Raw genomic sequence first — 7,834 nt, 5'->3', positions numbered from 1 at the left:
TAAATTGTGGGTTTCCTGAGGAATCAGAGTCTCTTCAAACACATGCTTGGGAGGTGTCTTGTGTTCTGCAGCACAGACGCAGAGTTGTGGAGGGTTCTGCAGTTCAGAGAGCCGACAGCTGAAATCAGGATTGTGGAGTCTCATAGCTGAACTGGCCAACTGCTGTGGGAAGACACCCAAATTAGACGTCCTCAGCCTTTGTGCAGGACCAAGCCAATAAACAGGCAATGGCTGTGAGGTTCCATCCTGCCAGCAGTAAAGGTGTGTGTTTGTCTCTTTCTGGCTCCGTATTGTGTGACTTAATATATGTATACAGTATACACAAACACACATACACACACACACACACACACACACACACTAAATCAATGTCTTTTCTTTATTTTCATGATCATTTACATGTGGAGTTATGTGGTAACCAAAAAGTGGAGCCCTGGCCTCCACAGTCACCGGACCTGAACCCAGTTGAGATGGTTTGGGGTGAGCTGGACCACAGAGTGAAGGCAAAGGGACCAACAAGTGCTAAACACCTCTGGGAACTCCTTCAAGACTGTTGGAAAACCATTTCAGGTGACGACCTCTTGAAGCTCATCGAGAGAATGAGAATCAGAGCAAAGGGCGGCTATTCTGAAGAAACTAGAATATAAAACATGTTTTCAGTTATTTCACATTTTTTGTTAACTACTCCACACAGTTTGTTCTGTTATAAATTTTGAGTGCTAAAAGCAAGCAGGAAAGAAAAGAAATTTTAAAAAATCATATTAATAAATCCACAATTTAATTTACAAAATTCAAGTTAATAAATCTTTATTAAAAGCTAGCATTGAAATGTAATTGTTATGTCTGCTTTTAAAGCTATGAATATTCTCTGCAGCCCTCGGGTTCTCAGGAAGATGTGAACCATTGTGATGGTCTTTCAGTCTGCAAATCACTTCTTTCTCAGTACCATGCTGTTTATATTGTCCTTTGTGCACATTCATGTACTTCTTTTGTTAAAGTGTGTGTGTGTGTGTGTGTGTGTGTGTATGTTGGTTGTATTCCACTTTTTAACTTTAAGTCTGCAAATCCCTTACAGATCTGACACAATGGTTTGAGAAACACCATGATGTCTTTATCATCGTCTGTGTGTGGATTTAGGTTTTAAAAGTGTGTGTGTGTGTGTGTGTGTGTGTGTGTGTGTGTGTGTGTGTGTGTGTGTGTGTGTGTATGTGTGTGTGTGTGTGCGACTGTGTGTTCTTATATAAGACCACAGGAACCAGAGCAGGCATGGGAATAAAGTGACATTATACTGACTTGTTAAATGTAACGAGTGAAAAAGCTCAGACCCTCCTGCTGCTCTGAGATTCACTGGTGCGCTGCAGCCTCGGACAGAACATGGAGAGATGCTGGGACGAGGGGAGGAGACTGCTGAAGCTTGGCAGAGTCTGGGTGGAGGCCACTGGGTGGCATGATGGGGAAAGGCGTGGGGGAAAAGGGGAACAGTGTGTGGCCACAGGACAGGTTCACTCTATCTTCCCCCATGACTCCGTCTCTCTTTGATTCCAGACATGAAACAGGATGAGATTAGATATCAAGCGGAGAGAACACTAAATCCATACTTTCCCCTCCCTCTCCCCTGTCTTTCGCACACACACACATAAACCAACATCAACACAGTCAACCCCTCATGAAAAAAAAGATGAAATGTAATCGGGTGTACCACCTGCGTTCCCTGAGTCAGAGGTGGAGGAATCACACACACACACACACATACACACACACCACAGCACAACGTCTTTTAGGTGAAACAATGAAACCACTCGCACCACTGCGGTGAGAACCGCCTGTCTTGACGGTTGTAACACAGCACATTTGTCATGGTAACGCACAACTAATTGCTACTCTTTTTATTTGCTTATTCGTGTGTGTTTTAGAAGAAAAACGACATTTTCTCCCTACTGCTGCGCACAGCTCACCCTCCACACACACCCCCCCAGTCTAATTTCAAACCGTCACAAAAATGTTGAAAGAGTGGCACCAGGTGGTGAAAGGCTACGCCGGCGTTTTTATTAAAAAGTAAAGACCTCAGCTATTCATCAAACACTCTCATTAAATTCAGGATGATTTTTATTATTGGTCAGGGCGGGCTGATTTGACAGGAGAGCTCAGTGGTGAGCAGGACTAATGCTCTCACTGTCTCCGAAGAGAGACGAGTCAAATGCGAAACGCGGGAAACGAGAGAGTGAGGAGGGGGTGTCAGCTGGTGCATCCTGAGTGAACAGTGCTGTGATTCCACACAGATCATGACCACGCCCGCGCTGTGCACCGAAAAAACCCTTTAAAAACCGGAAGGCCCGGCCAACACAGTGGAGAGGTTTCTAATTTAACCCTGAGGCCACGACGGTCTATTCTCTCTCTCTCACTCACTCTTTCAACACGTATTTAGCTTTGGTTCTCTTTCAGCTTGCTTTGCTCTATTATTGTTCAAACAGAGGTATTAAGAAGATTAGAAAAACAACATGATAGGCTCGCCGAGAAAAGAACGACAGAAGAACAGAGCAACAGGGAAAGAGAGAGAGAAATACAGATTTGCTTTGAAATGTAGAGGAAGGATTGACACAGAGGTCAGGGAAGACACAGCAAAGTTTTAATGACAGAGCCGGGTCGGCTTTGTGCAGGAGACAGAGATAAGGTTGAAAGTGAAAGAATTAGAAGAGTGCTATAACATCCGCACGAGAGAAATGGAAATGAGAGTGTGTGTGTGTGTGTGTGTGTGTGTGTGCGTGTGTCAGTGTCAGTGTCAATTAGTGTGTGTGTCAGTGGAAATACATTCTTTCAATCTAGTCACTTTCTGTTTATTTATTGTTTTACTTGTTTTCTGTAAAATGAATGCTGGTAGGGCAACGCAGCTGCATGTTAGCTACCATTATGGCTTCATGGATAAAGTCAGGGGTCACCAACATTGGGGTAACCAACCAAAATAGGGATAAATGTCAAAAATAAGGCATAGATAGTGATTGAGGGTACTGGGGATAATAATCATGTTTTTATATTAAATCTAGATTATTATTGTTAGTTTCTTAGTGATCATTTTAGTGAACAAGAAAGGAAGTGTGTGGATACACATCCCTGGCCTGGGAAAAAAATAATTACTGCATTTAACTCTCAACTAGTCATATAGTGTGCCTTTTACAAAAGACACCCAAACTATCAAAGGAGAAGTAAATTGAAGAACACTCAAGGCCAGTACACACATCGTCTTATTTACCCGCAGTGTAAAATCTGCCACCAGCTATGGTGTCTCATATCGATCCCTCTGTAGAGGACAAGGGGTCTACGGACATGAGCGCTGGCAAGGAACACAATGAAAATCTGAAAGAGCAGAAGAGATCAAGCACAAGGATGAAGAAAGAAAGAACCACAAAATGAAGATTAGTCTAGGTAGATCATGGTCTTTAGCAGAGAGGACTTTAGCCTGGTTCTTGTACTGCAGGTCATATCACTGACCAACCAGGGCCCATTGCAGAATGACACTGATTGGTCAATGGGCTTTCATTGGGGTAATATACTTATAATCCTAAACAGGTTCCATTTGTGGACTTCATTACAGCTACAGAATCTGCCTTCTGGAACAACAAACTACCAGCAGCAGAGGCAGAACAACTACGACTCTGCAGCCCTTTCCAATACACAGCCACCTAAATCCAACCTAACCAGGGAAGAGAGGAGGGCCCTGTCATCTCTTAGCAGAGATGAGACCATCACCATACTGCCTGCGGACAAAGGAAGATGCACTGTGATCCTGAACTCCGCAGATTACAATGAAAAAGTAATCTCGCTTTTGGAGGACATACAAACTTCCGAAAAACTGAAAAGGGATCCCATCAACATCTACAAAAAGAAGGTGATAGACTGCCTGAAACATCTGGGAATGGAAAATGCCATTGACAACCTTTATCCTGGGGAGATAAAGGTTGGACAGAGCCCCACTCAGAGCCTTTATGGACAGAGCCCCACTCAGACCCATCATCAGCTCAGTCACAACATTGCTAGACACCTGGGCACAATTCTGGTACCTTTGGTTGGACACACAGAACATCATATCCAAGGTCAGGGAGCTGAAACTGGATACAGATGAAACCATGGTATCCTTTGATGTCACATTTACATACATTTACAGCATTTATCAGGCATTTATCATTTATCATGTCACATCACTCTTCACCAGCATCCCCATCACTTAACAGCTGTAAGAAGGAAACTGGAAGAAAGTGAAGTGAAGTGATTGTCACGTGATACACAGCACACGGTGAAATTTATCCTCTGCATTTTACCATCACTCTGAGTGAGCAGTGGGCAGCCATGACAGGCGCCTGGGGAGCAGTGTGTGGGGACGGTGCTTTGCTCAGTGGCACCTCAGTGGCACCTTGGCGGATCGGGATTTGAACCGGCAACCTTCTGTTTACAGGGCTGCTTCCTTAACCGCTAGGCCACCACTGCCCTGTAAGAAGATAGCACCCTCACCACTAGAAGCAACCTCAACCCAGACCAGATCTTCATGCTCCTGGACTTGTGGTTGAGCACCACTTACTTCACATACAAGGGCGACTTTTACAGACAGAGACATGGCTGTGCCATGGGCTTGCCTGTGTCAGCTATTCTTGCCAACCTGTACATGGAAGAAGTGGAGGAGAAAGCACTCAACTCCTTCCCAGGGATGACACCAACCCACTGGTTCAGGTATGTGGATGACACCTGGGTGAAGATCAAGAGCCAGGAAGAACAGGACTTCACAGATCACATTAACTCAGTGGACACAAACATACAATTCACCAGGGAAGACTCCAATAGTAACCGTCTAGCCTTCTTGGGCTGCGCGGATATTGTTGGGACTGATAGACATAGAAGTTTACAGAAAGCCCACCCACACTGACCAATATCTACACAACACAAACTAGGAGTAATTAGGACTCTGTACCATAGAGCATAAAACGTTACCACCACCACAGAAGCCAGAACTAAGGAAGACAGGCATCTGAAGATGGCCCTTAACACCTGTGGATATCCCAAGTGGGTTTTTAACAAGGCAGTATCCTCCTTCAAGAAAAGGACCACAGAACAACCTGAATCCCAGGGCCACCGGAAGAACCTGGTCCTTCCATACAAGGCTGGTGTGTCCGAAAGACTGAAAAGGATTTCAAACCTGCAAACACTCTGAGACAAAGACTCGTCCATCCCAAAGACTGGACACCAAAACAGAAGAGCAATGTAGTGTATGCTGTCCAGTGCGGTGGTGAGTGCTCCGAGCTGTACATCAGGGAAGCCAAACAGCTGCTACACAGGAGGATGGCCCAGCACAGAAGGAGCAACACCTCAGGGCCACAATCAGCTATGCTATCAGCTATCAGCTAATCACCTTCACCTTAAGGACAAAGGACACTCATTTTGGACGAGAATGTTCAAAAATTGGACAGTGAAGATTACATACATACATGAATCCTGATTAGTCTCTTCATTTCTCTGTTCATAGTGGTATCTTTGGCACGTCTCTAGACTCCAGCCATCACTCTGACAGGCTCTGCAGATGAAGCTAAACGTTGTGAACCACATTATTATGAGAGTTGACATATTTTAATCTGATTCCATCCGATGTCCACTCTCTGCACGGCTGAAAAATATAATGTGTGATACGCAATGGTTAAGACATTGTTAACACATATTTATTATTTGCCATTCTGTGGTATTTGGAAGAGAGGGCATTTGAGCACACAGCGAACTCAACACAATCGACAGCACAATGTCACTCAATGTCACAACCTTGCTGCAGCAGCCACTGCAAAGACGCTTCCTCAACCCAAAGCCCCACCTCAAAAGAACCAGGGAGGAGGATTAAAGACGAAACGCAGGGAAAGAGCACGCTGGCATTAGACGGTCAAGGTGTTGCAGAAAGAGCCTGGGGTGATTCGGCGGGCAACTTTAATTAGCCCCACAGAAGCTAAGCAGAAGTGCCAGCAGCATATTACCATGACAGGAGCCTAAGGGATGCTGTGGATACGGGGTCGGGGGTCACCGCTAATCCATTTTTCCCAGGAAGGAAACACGATTGTCAGGGGCCGGGAGAACTGTAAGCAGCTGGAAAGTTAGCCAGATGAGAGAGGGACACGACGTCTCCGAGGGCAAGCTAGAACAAAAGAAAACAGACAGAGGGCAGGACAGCACTCACTGGCTCAGACTCTATTACCTCTCTGGATCACTTTTTAGATGGGAGGGAATGTGGACACCGTAAATAAAGCCTCGCTCAATCGACGCTCCCTAACGGTTGCACTTGCAAGAAAGGCAGACATGTCTCCACATGTCTCCACAACTTCATTAAAAAAGCTGACCACCTCACATCATGGGACCAGCCTGCAGTAAGTAAGCACATTTAAATGCCATAAAATGCCCAGTATCAGCAGGTTACACTCACCGAGCGCAGTCGCAGCACAGCGGTATTGATTCTGGACCCGTTTTGAATGCCAAGGTGGCTCCACAAGGCACCAATAGCTGTGCCTGGGAGAAGGGCATCTGAGTCGACGCCTCATTCCAAAGAGAGCACGAGGGACGATGGGGTCTAGGAGAGTTCGAAAGTTGCTTTGGTGACATTTTAAAGAACTGAATTTTCCAATATTTTATACTGGGAAAGGAAAAGGTTTTCCAGTGTGATAGAATCATTCAAGAACACCTCTGTGTTCAGGTCAGTAAGTATTATTGAACACATCACCAATTTTCTGAGTAAATATATTTCTAATATTTACATTAAATTCTTATCCAAGAAATCACACCCATAGATTTCCATTAATTAAGTTATGTGAAACAAAATAGAATGACACGGGGAAAAGTATTGATCACATGAATAAAGGAAGTAAGGATGATTCTTGATAAAAAAGAAACTTCTGCCATCTACCAGGATGAGGAAGATGAAACAAGGGTGGATGGTTCAGCAACAATGATCCCAGACACACAGCCAAGGAAACTCCTCAAAGAAATTAAAGCTGCCATAATAGGCCAGCCAATTACCTGACCTGAGTTCTATAGAAAATCAATGGAAAGTACTCATCAGGAAGGTCTTCGGGGATGCTTCCTAGCTTTATAACTTTCTACACAGCAGTTCATTGTACTGCAGATTTGACTGTGTTCCAGACTTTATGAGGCTGCATTTTGGTGCAATATTGCAAATGATTATTTAGACCTTGAGCAGCTTAGCCCCGGGAGTGAAAGCGATAGGCCCAGTTAACTTAATGGAATATCTATGCATCCATTGTTACATAGTAAGGATACCAAATATCATGGTATTACTTTTAGAAGTGGTTATGAGCTTGTGCACAGTTGAAAAGCAGATGCAAAATGCAAAACACATCTAAACACAGGGTCACTGCAGCGATGGGGTGGGTATAAGAAGCATAAGGAGCAATACAGTGAAGAAAAGAAACACTTGTACATGTGTACCAAAGCAGTGGGAGCCTATCAGCTAATGAAGCAGACCCCTAATCGAAAGGGTGCAGGTTCAAATCCCTAACGATCCAGGTGTCAATCGACTATGAGGCTAGATTAGCACAACCAAAAAAAGTATGTGAGGGCACAGATGATGGGTGTAAGAGTACTATTTAAACTTTACAACTTTACCATGAAATGAAAGATCATATGAGAAAAATCCGGATTTATTGATATATATGCATATAGGTTGGCCTAATTGTCCTATAACAGAACATTTATAGGTTTTCTGTTTTTCATTATGTTTTACTGTGTTAAGACTAAATGAGGTATCGTTGTTTCTGACATGAGAGTCGTGCTTTATATATTGGGATTCGCACATGTC

General features: G+C 44.1%; 1 pseudogene; it reads left to right on the top strand.

Moving 5' to 3' along the window:
• The first annotated feature begins 3,552 nt into the window (after positions 1 to 3,552).
• On the top strand, positions 3,553 to 5,482 carry LOC114787852 (uncharacterized; annotated as a pseudogene).
• The last annotated feature ends 2,352 nt before the right edge of the window (positions 5,483 to 7,834 follow it).

This window comes from Denticeps clupeoides, chromosome 4 (genome assembly GCF_900700375.1).
Source record: "Denticeps clupeoides chromosome 4, fDenClu1.1, whole genome shotgun sequence".
Classification (NCBI taxonomy): Eukaryota; Metazoa; Chordata; class Actinopteri; order Clupeiformes; family Denticipitidae; genus Denticeps; species Denticeps clupeoides.
This window is presented reverse-complemented; position numbering and strand designations above follow the sequence as displayed.